Source organism: Oncorhynchus mykiss, chromosome 11 (genome assembly GCF_013265735.2).
Source record: "Oncorhynchus mykiss isolate Arlee chromosome 11, USDA_OmykA_1.1, whole genome shotgun sequence".
Classification (NCBI taxonomy): domain Eukaryota; kingdom Metazoa; phylum Chordata; class Actinopteri; order Salmoniformes; family Salmonidae; genus Oncorhynchus; species Oncorhynchus mykiss.
In genome coordinates, this window is record NC_048575.1 from 45,434,490 (window position 1) to 45,450,233 (window position 15,744).

General features: G+C 41.8%; 1 protein-coding gene and 1 pseudogene across 3 annotated transcripts in view; both read left to right on the plus strand.

Moving 5' to 3' along the window:
- The first annotated feature begins 2,031 nt into the window (after window positions 1-2,031).
- LOC110535029 lies at window positions 2,032-13,415 on the plus strand (annotated as a pseudogene).
- Window positions 13,416-14,658: 1,243 nt separating this feature from the next.
- Window positions 14,659-15,744, plus strand: part of LOC110535736 (PHD finger protein 19) — a 35,057-nt gene continuing 33,971 nt past the window's right edge. Inside the window, exon 1 of one of the 3 annotated variants that reach the window (XM_036935524.1) lies at window positions 14,659-15,076. The gene's annotated coding sequence lies outside the window, so the exon portion shown is untranslated. The remainder of the gene's footprint in view (window positions 15,077-15,744) is intronic. The other 2 variants (XM_021620952.2, XM_021620951.2) reach the window with 2 other exon arrangements.

Consider the following 15,744-nt stretch of genomic DNA (forward strand, 5'->3'; position numbering starts at 1 on the left):
CTTCACAACAGTATCTCGGACCTGCCTGGTGTGTTCCTTGTTCTTCATGATGCTCTCTGCGCTTTTAACGGACCTCTGAGACGATCACAGTGCAGGTGCATTTATACGGAGACTTGATTACACACAGGTGGATTGTATTTATCATCATTAGTCATTTAGGTCAACATTGGATCATTCAGAGATCCTCACTGAACTTCTGGAGAGAGTTTGCTGCACTGAAAGTAAAGGGGCTAAATAATTTTGCACGCCCAATTTTTCAGTTTTGGATTTGTTAAAAAAGTTTGAAATATCCAATAAATGTCGTTCCACTTCATGATTGTGTCCCACTTGTTGTTGATTCTTCACAAAAAAATACAGTTTTATATCTTTATGTTTGAAGCCTGAAATGTGGCAAGAGGTTGCAAAGTTCAAGGGGGCCGAATACTTTCGCAAGGCACTGTATATAAATATTTATTTTCTTTCCTGGATCAGCTGATGATGATCGACAATATCACTAGCCTGAAGCTAGACACCAATGCGAGTGCAATCCATCCAACAAGTAGGCTATAAGTAGTTGAGGTTAGATTTTGCAATGGCATAGGCCTACATTATTTTGGATTTGTGTGCCCATGAGAACTGTTTTCACAGTTACATGTACAGTGCGTTTTTTCTGAGATCTCAAAGATCCAGGATTCCTACAGAGTTTAAGGTCAATGTTCTAATACACTTGTTAAATGCGTAATAATGACAAATAATAGCCATAAATGTCATTCATGTAAGGAAAGAAACGTTCTGAAATGATCTGTGAAGACTCCAAGCTAATGTTACTGTTTACAATGCCTTTATCACTACATTTTCTCTGTTTCTAAATGGTGATTGTGTGATGACAGAATATAATTGCTAAAGTTGTGAAGTCTTAATGGCGCTTTCAAGACAATTGGGAAATTAGGGGAAAAAACGTAGTCAAATCATGACGCCAGTGATCTTCAGGTCGGAATGTCGTGGTTCTAGAAAGATGCCTGAGTTTCCAAGTTGGATGACAATTCAAACTATTTTTCCAGTCAGAGCTCGTTATTTTCTGAGTTCCAGTTGTCTTGAATGCACTGAAGTCAGAACTCTGAGATTTATGAGTTCATAAGCCTGCTTATGTTTATGTGTGTAAAATTGCCTCCAGTGGTGTATGCACGCAAGTAAACACAGTTTACCCACCTTTTTCAGACAAACGCACTGAAAGTATAGGGAGCAATTTTTTTTTAGCACCACGACCGGCAATAAGAGTTTAGACACATTTTTTTTTACCACACTAGAATACAGCACTGGCTACTGTTGGGCCTATTTGAAGTTAATGGTAATACACATTGTAGCCTAGTCTAGTAAATTGACTGTGTATTAGGATGACCATGCCATTTTTCTGGGACAGTTTGTTTCAGCCCCAATTCCATGTCTCGACATTTCAGGCTACAGAAAAAAGTCAATTTGTCAGCAAGACGCATGAATTAATGTAGCCCTAATCTATGCCAATTTCAGAATGTCATTAGGCACACTTTTTGGTGTTTTGTAACAGTTGTCTATTACCATTCATCAAATGGCGCAAGTGCACATGCAACCTCCACAAATGTATGAAAAGTTGACATGTTTTGGTAATGTGCTCATTGTTGTGATCATTTGATGAGTTCTTCTGTACAACACATTTTTACTGACAGTAACAGCAACAATACTCACACACCTGTCATGTAAATAATGGGCCTCTATCACAAACGTGGTGTTCTGTGCTAGATGACAGGCAGGATGTGTGAAAATTATGGCACAGGGACTTTCCTATTTGGCGGAAGTGACTGTAGTTGAGGCAATTGAACCTGCCTCACAAATTCAGAGAAATAAACTGCAATAAATGTTTTTGTGTATGTGTGAGAGAGAAAGGGAGAGACAACAGCATTGCGAAAACTGGCTCCTGGAAGTGTTTTACCCTTCATTTGAACACCATGCGTACTCACTTTAAAGTACATTTTTGCTTGGCACCACACATGGGGTTTTTGGTTTTAACATGTTTCACATGATCCGAGCTCAGAGAGTGAAACAAGCATACTGACATCAGACAATGTATGTATAGTATTACTGCACTTTGTATATATGCTTGCATAGTACAAGTGGAATGATATGGCAGGGCTCTATGAAGTTGAGAAATGGAAAACTGTTTTTATGGCACACATAGGTAGATAGCTTTGGTGAAAGACCTGCTTTAACAACACAAAGGATATCCTTTTATAAAACCATTTGAAATGTAGGCTACAGTTACCTTTTCAGTCTCAGTGTAATACTGCAGCCTCAATAAGTGGAATTTCCTGTAAAAAACAACAACAATGACATGGGATGAATTTAATCAAAAATGAAACCGCTCTTAAAGAATTCCCCATTTCCCTGTATGTTTACATAAATGTGTGAATATCATTTCCCCTTTTCATTATTTGACTAATTTGCATAACACAGACACCAAGGTGATGTGTGAATGAGCATAAAGTGGGAAGGGCACTGCTCTAACATTGGGAGGCAAGATTCAATGTATTCCTACGGTAGGTACACAATCAAATAGAGGCTCTATAATAGTGGTGCTTCTAGTGTTATCCAAAGCATTCCCCTATACTCATTACTTCTGGCATTCGAGCACTTGTGTTCCTACGCAAAATACATGTAAATATTTTAGCTGGATAGAATAAATGATCCAGATAACACTGATTGAGTTACAGTTCATTCGTAAAGTATTCAGACCCATTCACTTTTCCCACAGTTTGTTACGTTACAGCCTTATTCTAAAATTTATGAAATAGTTTTTTCCCCTCATCAATCCACACACAATACCCTGTAATGACAAAGCAAGTCCGGGCTCTGGCTGGGCCACTCAAGGACATTCATAAACTTGTCCCGAAGCCACCCTTGCATTGTCTTGGCTGTGTGCTTAGGGTCGTTGTCCTGTTGGAAGGTGAACCTTCGCCCCAGTCTGAGGTCCTGAGCACTCTGAAGCAAGTTTTCATCAAGGATCTCTCTGTACTTTGCTCCGGTCATCTTTCTCTCGTTCCTGACTAGTCTCCCAGTCCCTGCTGCTGAAAAATAGGGATGGTGCCAGGTTTCCTCCAGATGTGACGCTTGGCATTCAGGCCAAAGAGTTCAATCTTGGTTTCATCAGACCAGAGTATTTTGTTTCTCATGGTCAGAGTCCTTTAGGTGCCTTTTGGCAAACTCAAAGCAGGCTGTTGTGCCTTTTACTGAGAAGTTGCTTCCGTCTGACCAATCTACCATAAAGGCCTGCCTGACTGGTGGAGTGCTGCAGAGATGTTGTCCTTCTGGAAGGTTCTCCCATCTCCACTGAGGAACTCTGGAGCTCTGTCAGAGTGACCATCTGGTTCTTGGTCACCTCCATGACCAAGGCCCCCCCCAGATTGCTGAGTTTGGCTGGGCGGCCAGCTCTAGGAAGAGTCTTGGTGTTTCCAAAATTCTTCAATTTAAGACTAATGGAGGCCACTGTGTTTTTGGGGACCTTCAATGCAGCAGAAATGTTTTGGTACCCTTCCCCAGATCTGCCTTCGACTCAAGGCATGGTTTTTGCTTTGACATGCACTGTCAACTGTGGGACCTTAAATAGACAGCCTTTCCAAATATTGTCCAATCAATTGAATTTACCACAGGTGGACTCTAATCAAGTTGTAGAAACATCTCAAGGATGATCAATGGAAACAGGATCCACCAGAGCTCAATTTCGAGTCTCATAGCAAAGGTTCTGAATACTTCTGAAAATAAGTTATTTCTGTTTTTTATTTGTAATACATTTGCAAACATTTATAAAAAACTGTTTTTGCTTTGTTATGATGTGGTATTGTGTGTAGATTGATGAGGAAAATGTATTATTTAATCAATTTTAGAAAAAGGCTGTAAAGTAACAAAATGTAGAAAAAGTCAAGGGGTCTGAATATTTTCCGAATGCACTGTATTGCATACTATTTAGCTCCCCAAAACAGGAGACATGATCAGAGCCTGTATTTGGATTTTAGCAGAAAGGTCATACAATTGAACTCACCAGAGAATTGCAGTAACCTGAACTTTTTCATTGCTCTGGTGAGGTTATATAAGGTTTAAGAAAGAAATCGAATGTGAAAAGATGCTAGAATGTCTGTAGAGTTGACAACATGCCACGTGTTGATATTTGTCCAACGTGAATTAGTCCATTGCTGAGGCCCTGAGACCATAGAAAGAGAACGGCTAGAACGGACATTCCCATTCAAGTCAATATTGTATTTGTATGGCTGAGACGTGTCTCACCAATACATCATTCTAGTGATAAGTGATATGTTATGTAAGCAGGTAACATATAACCAATACTTAATTATTGTGATAAGTGATATGCTATGTCAGTAGGTAACATATAACTAATACATCAGCATACGTGACAACTAGATTGGTAAAAAAAGCAGTATTTCAACTTATTCTAATGAGACCATGTTGGTCAGCATGTGGTTCTATAAGGGCACAAGGCGAGACCCAGATTCAGACACAGGAGGCAAATGGTTTGAGTCTTGATATTTATTGAACAATCCAAAAGGGGTAGGCAAGATAATGGTCGTGGACAGGCAAAAGGTCAAAATCAGTTCAGAGTCCAGGAGGTACAGAGTGGCAGGCAGGCTCAAGGTCAGGGCAGGCAGAATGTTCAGGTAGGTGGGTATGGAGTCCAGAAAACAGGCAAGAGTCAAAAACCGGGAGGACTAGCAAACGAGAATAGAAGCAGGAGTACAGGAAAACATGCTGGTTGACTTGAGAAACATACAAGACGAACTGGCACAGAGAGACAGGAAACAGGGATATATACACCAGGGATAATAAGCGACACCTGGATGGGGTGGAGACAATCACAAGACAGGGGAAACAGATCAGGGTGTGACAGGTTCAGCATCAGAATGGGGTTCAGCATCAGAATGGAGGAACACATCAGCTCCTCCAAACATTCTAGGCAGAAGAGACACCCCATAACCGTCTGACTTGTTTAATTAGGATTTTGGTTTGTTGTGCTAAAATAATAGGCCTTGAATATATTCATATCAATATCAGTTGGAAAAGTCTATTTTCAGGAGAGATGACTCCTATGTCTTGATTAAATTGGGTTAATTGGCCACAGCGAATACTCTGAGCATCAGAGTGGAATGGAAACTAAGCTTGTTAAACAGTAACTCAAATGTTTTACTTTATATTTACGTTCATCTTCCCTTGTATGCTCACAAAGCAAAGGCTTGACTGTCTCTGACTGTTACTTACACAGTGGGTTCATTATTGGTTGTCAGTTTTAAGAAGCTACTGTTGTATTGAATGATTCATTGTTATTATGAGGATTAAAGAGATAAAATGGCTTTGTGTGTTTGTTTCTTTTGAGCGGTAGAGACACAGCAGAGCTTAAAAGTTCCACTTCAAGGTATATCAACTAACAACAATGACAGCCAGAGAACGTTGTCATTTAAACCAGTTTAGCACTGAAGATTGCACCGGTGTGATATGTAGAAATCAAATAAAACACATTTTCCCTCTGAGGAAAATGTAACATGGTGGGACTGAATTAAGGACTGAATTAGTAATTGAAGTACTGAAAGTTGATCTTAATTCTCCTATGTGTTACTGCAGTTATTCAGTGATGCTTCCATCAATGAGGAGATCTTGGAGTTGAAAATGTATTGTGCCAACCAAGGGTGCTCCTGGAGGAGTATTCTCAAGGACTTTGAGGTATTGACACTGTTTTACACATTTGAATGATACAACAAAAAAATGATTTTTATCACCATGTGACCATTGTAATACCTACCCACTGTAATTAGATCAGGGTCAGCCCCCAATTTTTCACTAAAACAAAAGTCCTGTTGAAGAAAACCTTCAGACAATTTAAGAACAAAATATTTTAAAGTGGTACGAAAATAATGAATACATTTTAGAACTAATGAGGACAATTGCCCCTGATGGTTGATATTGACTTTGCGCTGCTATCAAGATGTTTATCCTCCAAGTGGATTGATTCCCTGAAATGTTGTGCTGAGCTTGGGTTAGTTTATTGTGATTTCTGAATTGTCTTGAATCCTCTTTCAGGAGCACCAGGAGCAGTGTGAGTGTGCCCTGATCCCCTGCAACATTGGCTGTGGTCACATGGTGCTGCAAAAGGCCTTGGCCTGTCACCTGGAGAAGGCCTGTCCAAACAACATGTCAGTGTTCCCCACATGCTGCCGCTCTATGTGCCCCTCAGAGCTACAGGTAAGACAGGCCCAAATAATTAACTTCCAGCCGTGCACTCAGTAGCTGTCAAACTAACCATCTCGTCTAAGTTGCAAATCCTGCCACTGACAATCTTGCTGAGATTCTCAAATGTTCAGCCCTGATATGAAGTGTTTTTACTCCTGGAAATAAATAGCCAGTGTATGGTTTCCTGTGGTTTTTATACTGCAGGGGCTACAGTCGCTGGGAATTGTACAAAATAAGTTAGAATTGGTCTCTAGTGGAAAACCTTGTTGGGGACGAGGTCAGTGTGACATTGGTTGGGTCCCCACAGCGCAGCTCAAGCAGCAGTGTCTCCAATGTTTACTGCTGCCCCATATTCCCTTTCACCACTGATCTGGGAAGGGCAGGGGGCTGCCGAGAGCTTTGGACCACAGCGAAAGGGAGCAGAAAGCCACAGAACTTTAGACTCGAGAAAGGTTAGGTTAACCATTAGGGGGAAGGGCATCATGATTCGGGAAGAAATGTATCAAATGTATTGTAAGAAGCAATTGCAAAAGCATTCTGTGTGTAGACTACTGACTACACTAAAATAGTAATACTGTACTCCTTAAGTTGTCCAGTCTCTTGACAACAAGGTAGATGAAATTCGAGCAAGGGTTTCCTTCCAGAGAGACATCAGAGATTGTAACATCCTGTTTCACAGAAATATGGCTCACTCGGGATAGGTTATCAGAGTCGGTATAGCCACCTGTTTTTTTCACGCATCGCGCCGACAGAAACAAACATCTTTCTGGTAAGAAGAAGGGCGGGTGTGTACGCCTTACGATTAACGAGTCGTGGTGTGATCATAACAACTTACAGGAACTCAAGTCCTTTTGTTCACCTGACCTAGAATTTCTTACGATCAAATGCCGACCGCATTATCTACCAAGAGAATTCTCTTCGATTATAATCACAGCCGTGTATATCCCCCCCCCCCCCCCCCACCCCCCCAAGCAGACACCTCGAAGGCCCTGAAAGAACTTCATCGGACTCTATGTAAACTGGAAACCACATATCCTGAGGCTGCATTTATTGTAGCTGAGGATTTTAACAAAGCTAATCTGAAAACAAGGCTCCCTAAATTTTATCAGCATATCGAATGCGCGACCAGCGCTGGCAGCATTCTGGATCATTGCTACTCTAACTTCCGCGACGCATACAAAGCCCTCCCCCGCCCTCCTTTCATCAAATCTGACCATGACTCCATTTTGTTGCTCCCAGCCCATAGACAGAAACTAAAACAGGAAATGCCCGTGCTCAGGTCTGTTCAACGCTGGTCCGACCAATCGGATTCCACGCTTCAAGATTGCTTCGATCACGTGGACTGGTTTATGTTCCGGATAGCCTCAGACAACAACATTGATGTATACTCTGATTCGGTGAGCAAGTTTATTAGCAAGTACATAGGTGATGCTGTACCCACGGTGACTATTAAAACCTTCCCGAACCAGAAACCGTGGATTGATGGCAGCATTCGCGCAAAACTGAAAGCGCGAACCACTGCTTTTAATCATGGCAAGGTGACCGAAAACATGACCGAATACAAACAGTGTAGCTATTCCCTTCACAAGGCAATTAAACAAGCTAAGCGTCAGTATAGAGACAAAGTAGAATCGCAATTCAATGGCCCAGACACGAGACGTATGTGGCAGGGTCTACAGACAATCACGGATTATAAAAAGAAAACCAGTCCCATCGCGGACACTGATGTCTTGCTCCCAGTCAAACTAAACAACTTCTTTGCTCGCTTTGAGGACAATACAGTGCACTGACACGGCCCTCTACCAAAACCTGCGGGCTCTCCTTCACCGCAGCCAACATGAGTAAAACATTTAAATGCGTTAACCCTCGCAAGGCTGCCGGCCCAGACAGCATCCCTAGCCGCATCCTCAAAGCATGCACAGACCAGCTGTCTGGTGAGTTTACGGACATATTCAATCAATCCCTATCCCAGTCTGCTATTCCCAAATGCTTCAAGAGGGCCACCATTGTTCCTGTTCCCAAGAACGCTAAGATAACTGAGCTAAACAACTCTCGCCCCCGTAGCACTCACTTTCGTCATCATGAAATGCTTTGAGAGACTAGTCAAGATCATATTACCTCCACCCTACCTGACACCCTAGACCCACTCCAATTTGCTTACTTCCCCAATAGGTCCACAGATGATGCAATCGCCATCACACTTCACACTGCCCTAACACATCTGGACAAGAGGAATACCTATTTGAGAATGCTGTTCATCGATTACAGCTCAGCATTTAACACCATAGTACCCTCCAAACTCGTCATTAAGCTCGAGACCCTGTATCTCGACCCCGCCCTGTGTAATTGGGTCCTGGACTTTCTGACAGGCCTCCCCCAGGTGGTGAAGGTAGGAAACAACATCTCCACCCAACTGATCATCAATACTGGGGCCCCACAAGGGTGCGTTCTCAGCCCTGTCCTGTACTCCCTGTTCACCCATGACTGTGTGGTCATGCACGCCTCCAACTCAATCATCAAGTTTGCAGACGGCACTACAGTGGTAGGCTTGATTACCAACAACGACGAGACGGCCTACAAGGAGGAGGTGAGGGCCCTCGGAGTGTGGTGTCAGGAAAATAACCTCACACTCAACGTCAACAAAACAAAGGAGATGATTGTGGACTTCAGGAAACAGCAGAGGGAGCACCCCCCTATCCACATCGACGGGACAGTAGTAGAGAAGATGGAATGTTTTATGTTCTTCGGCGTACACATCATAGACAAACTGAAATGGTCCACCCACACAGACAGCGTGGTGATGAAGGTGCAACAGCGCCTCTTCAACCTCATGAGGTTGAAGAAATTTGGCTTGTCACCGAAAACACTCACAAACTTCTACAGATGCACAATCGAGAGGATCCTGTCAGGCTGTATCACTGCCTGGTATGGCAACTGCTCCGCCCACAACCGTAAGGCTCTCCAGAGGGAAGTGTGGTCCGCACAACGCATCACCGGGGGCAAACTACCTGTCCTCCAGGACACCTACACCACCCGATGTCACAGGAAGGCCAAAAAGATCATCAAGGACAACAACCACCCGAGCCACTGCCTGTTCACCCCGCTATCATCCAGAATGCGAGGTCAGTACAGGTGCATCAAAGCTGGGCCCGAGAGTCTGAAAAACAGGTTCTATCTCAAGGCCATCAGACTGTTAAACAGCCATAACTAACATTGAGTGGCTGCTGACTCAAACCTCTAGCCACTTTAATATTTGGAAAATTGAATGTAATAAATGTATCACTAGTCACTGGAAACAATGCCACTTTATATAATGTTTACATACCCTACATTACTCATCTCATATGTATATACTGTACTCTATACCATTTACTGCATCTTGCCTATGCCGCACAGCCATCGCTCATCCAATATGTACATATTCTTATTCATTCCTTTACACAAGGTAGTTGTTGTGAAATTGTTCGATTACTTGTTAATGTAGTGTCTATCAAATCCAATGATGTTATTTGTTGTATAGCTACTGTTCGTTTTTGTGTAACACTTTTTGTTGTTGTTGCATGATGTGTTAATTGTCAAAATTGTCTTGATTCTACAGAAAAATCCTCTTCCAAGTTCCAAAATGCAAGACTCTTTGTGTTTTCTCTGAAATTCGTTGCCCATTTAAGCCAATCTAATAATTCCAATATTGCATTACAGTAAAATGATTGAATTAGAAGAAATGGGGCATCAAATACAAAGAACGTGTGGCATATTATAAAGCTTTTGCTGTACAGTTATTGACGTTTTTGTCTTTCAATCCCATGTATCTTAGGGGACCGTAGAGAAGGTGAGAGGCCATGAGACCAGCAGCCACGTCAGCCACCTTCAGCTCCTGCTGCGTGCCACCACCACCAACAGCAGTGACCTGCAGTTCGCCCCACAGGTAGCCCAGTTCTCCTTGCCTGGTGCAGCAGCTATGGTTGAGCCGCTGCCCCAGCTCAGAGAGGCTTTGTCTGACTTGAAAATCCACTAGGACATGGGGCTGTCAGGGGGAGCTGGAGGCGGATGGAAGGGACAGATGGGATAGCTCAGCAGCTGAACAGTCTGTGAAATGATGACCAGGTGACCATCCTCATGGACATAAGGCTGCAGATAGACACACTGCAGCAGAGGGTCCAGATATCGGAGAACATCATCTCTGTCCTCAACAGGGAGGTAGGTGGAAAAGACCCAGCTGAGAGTGGAGGCTTTGGAGAGGGAGAACCAGAGCAGCCAGAACATGATTCACCAATTAGAAATAAAGGTACATTATATTGTGAGTCGTTGGACCAGTTATATGACCTCATGCTGTTTCATTCCAGGGCATGCCGTGAACTTTAAAAAAAAAGTTGAATTATACTTCTTAAAGGTCCAATGCAACCATTTAAAAGAAATCTCAATATCAAATAATTTCTGGAAAACAATTAAGTACCTTACTGTGATTGTTGTCAATTAAAATGGTCAAAAATAAACAAAAAATGGTTCTTAGCAAAGAGCAATTTCTCAATAAATACTTTTTGCTAGGACTGTCTCGGAGTGGTCTGAGGGGGAGGGGAAAACTGAAAACTAGCTGTTATTGACAGAGGTTTGGAACCCTCTTTCTTACTGGTCTATTTGTTACATCTTCTCCTGCCACGCCCTCTACTTCTCATCCTGTGTCTCCATAACCTGCTGCCACTCCCCCATTGATCTCTCCCTCCCTCCCTCTCTCTCTGTGTGAGTGGAGACAGGTGTGCTGGAGGCAGAGCAGATCCCCACCAGCTGCAACCTGTTCCATATTCAAGAACTCTACAAATACTCAGCCCTGCCACTTCCACGCTGCCAGATCATAGCCTCTGCTCAGTCAGTCTGCGGTTCAAGCCTGTTCCTGCATAGATCTTGGTATCCTGTTGAGCCTAGTTTTCCCTAGCCTGACGCTCCTTTTCTCTCCGCTACAGTTCCGCCCGCTCTGACTCTGGTCGCTGTCTCCAGTCCCTCATCTCGTCAGTCCTGCCCCCCCCCCCCCCCCCTGGCTCTACTGCTTTCTTGGATTCCCCTCCGGACCTGCTTACCCTGCTCCTACTGCTTTTCAATAAAAACCTTGCCCCTGTCTCTGAGTCTGAGTCTGCACTTGGGTACACCTACTCCACCACACGTTTCACTAACTAATTTACCACCTGATGTCACCAGGCAGGCCAAAACTCTATCCCACCAAAACAGTCTTTTCAAACAGCTCTTACACTAAAGGCACTATCATAATTTGCACAGTATTTTTCCAACCTCATAGTGTGGAAATATATATAAAACACAGGAAATATATTTTTTGACTGCTCTGGGCCTTAGAAGTGCATGCGTGAACTATCCTCCCAAATTACAGTAAGTAACTTTTCTGATGCTCCTAATTTGCAGTGGTGGAATTGTAGCCTTACAATTGCTCTATACACTCGCTGGTCTGGCTGAACATTGAGGGGGAAGGGAGAGCATCAAATGTCACATCTTGGTTGGAAAAATGGACTGTTGACAAGAATGTATTTCACTTTCCTGAAAAATATCCATTTATATCCCGCTTCTGCAAACGTTCCTCTCCTACTCTTAAAGTAGAGAGCCTCTTCTCATGTAACAGTGCATAGAATGACCCCTAACCCCCCCCCCCCCCCCCACACACACACACACACACACACAAAATGAAACAGATTTTACCAGGGTCTCTCTGCTTTTTTCACTGGCTGTTGAAATGTCAGCTTAATTAACAGAAAAGTGCGATGTCATTTTATATTTTAAAATGTCATCTTGAATCACTGTTCTAATTTCTCTCAAATCCAAAAACAAAACGTTATTGAACAGTAAACAAAACGAAGCAGTGATTGTATATTTTCAAAACAAACATATCTCAGACAGTCAGCTGAAATTGAAAGGTCCTAAACATAATATTTAGTTACGTGTTATCTGACCAGGATAATGGGGGTGATTCAGCTACACTGCAATGTCAAGACCTGCGACAACAATACCATTTCAGAAAGCTCGGCGAGAACAAATTATAGAGGGGACCAAATAGATGTATCTGACAACAGACATCAACAGTTTTCTGCGTGATGTCTGTTGTTTGTATCAGCCTACTTTATTGTGGAGAATGTTGATATTTGTAACCTAACTATGCCTTCTTAAGAAGATGAAATCTGTTTCATTGTGTGGGGAGGGGGGATAGGGGTTATTCTATGAGCATGAGAAGAGGCTCTCTACTATAAGAGTAGGAGAGGAACGTTTGCGGAAGCGGGATATAAATGGATATTTTTCAGGAAGGCGAAATTCATTCTTGTCAACCGTCCATTTTTCCAACCAAGATGTGACATTTGATGCTCTCCCTTCCCCCTCAATGTTCAGCCAGACCAGCATTTTATTATTCTCATTTTCTTCAAGAATAGTGGGTGTGTGCAGCAATACTAAGGCTACAATTCCACCACTGCAAATTAGGAGCATCAGAAAAGTTACTTTCTTGATTGTATTAGCCTACCTTTCTGTAATTTGGGAAGATGGTTGACGCATGCACTTCTTAATTGCCCCTGTGGGGATTAATAAAGTTTAATTGAATTGGTTGTTGCCCTGTAGGTGACAGAGCAGCAGCACAGACTGGCCAGGAAAGATCTTGTCATCAGCTCCCTGATAGAAAGCCTCTGTGCCCACCAGGAGGTCTCCTATGACGGTAATTTCATCTGAAGGCTGTCTGACCTTAGCTACAAAATGAAGGAGGCCATCTCTGGCCATTGGAATAGGCCTAACCTGTACTCTCCTGGTACAGTATTCTTTCAATTTCACCTAAAACAGAAAAACCAGTGGTGTAAGACAGTCAATTCACAGGGACAGTCTTCTATGCACATGGAATAAAATAGGCCTTCATAAGAGAGTGCTTAATTTGAACAAAATAGTTTTTTATGTACCACCTTTGAAACACTACACAGACAGACAAGTTCCCTCTGATATTAACATTTGTGTCCACTGAAACACTGGCACAAGTTTGAATCCGCGTTTTTTTGTGTTCTCTGCTTCCTCTATCATTCTACACATCCAGGTACGGATTCAAGGTGCGCATGAGGCTGTATCTGAATGGTGACGGGGTGGGAAAAGGCACTCATATCTCTCTGGCCATTCAAGCACTCTCTATAATACCTGTGTAACAGACATCATAGATTGTTTGTTTGTTTATTTAGAGGGCTGAGGTTTTCAACTGAAATGTTAGTTGAGCTACGTATTTCCTGAATGTCAAAAAACAAACAAACAACAAAATCTCCTCATGAGTCATTACAGTTCTAGTTCTCATCTCTTTCCCTCTGCATCATTAAGGTAAGTAAGCATTGCGTCAACCATCTTGTGTGGTATGTCTGTATCACCGATTAAACATGAACATGTCTGTCTCCTTTCCAGGTCACTTTCTTTTTGCTTGATCATAATCACTGAGAACATGTGATTGACGCCTTGTTTTATGCATAGATATGTCCACAACATGAGCCCGTGGTAGGTAGGTAGGTAGGTAGATAGGTAGGTAGGTAGGTAGGTAGGTAGGGGGGAGGAATAGGAATGGGTCGTACCTACTAAGAAGGGGGGGGGGGGGGGGGGGGGGGTGATGGGAGATGGGACAGATACTGTAAGCCAATTATCAACTTTTCATTTTATTAACTTGGTGTTTTGGTGTTTTTTCCATGTTTTTTTTGTACTGTTTTTCGATTCTTTTTCTATGTACTTCTTGAATATAATTTCCTGTCTTTGATCTGAACCCCTCCCAGGAAAAAAAAGACAAAAAGTTGGTAAAAAAAAATATATCCACAGGCTAATTACAATGTGTTCGATTAGTTGCATTTAGATTGCTTAAAACTTCACCATTTAAGATCTTTTTAAAAGTCTTACAAGAGTGTAGTAGTACTTACAAGTTATATATATCAGCAATTATATAGCAGAACTGATTTTTAGAAAGCATAGAATTGGCCAAATAATTGTCCCCTCAACTCATCTGCTAAATGACATTTCAGTTGATCCCTGACATTTCCTCTCAGCATAGAGGCATTAGAAAAATCATCATGAACAGACAGCAGCATAGTGGAAGTAAACAGAGATCTCATGTTTTTTATTTGCTTGAGAGTAAGCTCAAATAAACAGAGCAGAATCCGCAATCTTACGTCAGTGCTAGTATAGCAATCCTAGGATTCTCAAGGAATTTGATTTGAAAACCTCTCAAATGACTTCTCCAAACATGTTATTTGTTTAATGTTGTGTTATTTATTACGTTCAAAAAAAGGTATACATTTAATCATGCAACAGTAATGTTAAATACATGTTGCAGGCATTTCAAAATCATAATTCTTTACAAAAATATATTATTAGTCTTATGGTGATGATGGTGGTGGTGGTGGTGGTGATGATGATGAATAGGGTAGTAAAGCCTAGAGGTAGTACAGTGTTGCGTAATTCGTAGTAGTGGTAGATCATTGATAATAACAAATAGTGCGTGAAAATATATGTGATTGAAGAAATAAAAATACATGTAGAGATTTGAAAAACGTAAGGGGCTCATTTGAAGAAAACAAATGCTGTTCCTCCGCATCTTGTGAGTAAATATTGAACTTCCTGTATGGTGATGATGTGTTTATGTTAATCACATAGCTAAGGCAAAAACCTAAATGATTCGCGGGAAAAAGTAAAAATGGCGACTAGCAGAGTTTGAACTTTAGCGCCTGTACACATATTTGCAAGAAGAGACAACTCCTCGCTAATGGAACGTTACTCAACAGCAACAACAATATTTCGAGTTTTATCGAACCTGGGTTGGAAGTTTATCAAGGGGGTAAGAAGTCTGGATACATTAGAGTTAAATTTGATGTGTTTTTGTTGTTGTATCTCCTAGTTTTTATGTCTCAAACTAGTATTTTATGTAACGTGCTCAATCTCATATGTCGGTTATTCATTATAGATTACATTTAGCTAGCAAGCTAAAATATATGTTCCTAATGCATATGCGATACACTATACCCAGGGCCAAGCAACAGATACGTTTCATTGCATTGACAGTTGCAGCACAGTTTAGCAGGCTAACTTCACTAGCAGCTACTTTATCAGTTACCAAGCTAGTTATATTCAATATTGCTACTATAGTTAGCTACATTTGATAGATAGCATTTTAGACTAGCCAGCAACGTTTTGTGACTCTAGAAGACATCCTGTTGAGATGCAAAAGTGTCCGATCAGATTTGCAGAAGAAAATACTTTAAACAGCTTGAGCTGGCGATATGCTCATCATCTTATTGATGTACGTTAACTTAGCCAATCAACCAGTCTATTATCAGTTTGATATAAGTTACATTCGAGAGTTGCTATAGTTTGATAGCCTACTAACTACTACAAGTTTGTAAGCCATGTTACTTTTTAATGCTGTGCACGATTGTTTGGCTCGAGCAAGTGCGGCAATCTGCGACTGCTTTGACAAGTCCAACTCAAATGTGCAGGCTGGCTGTA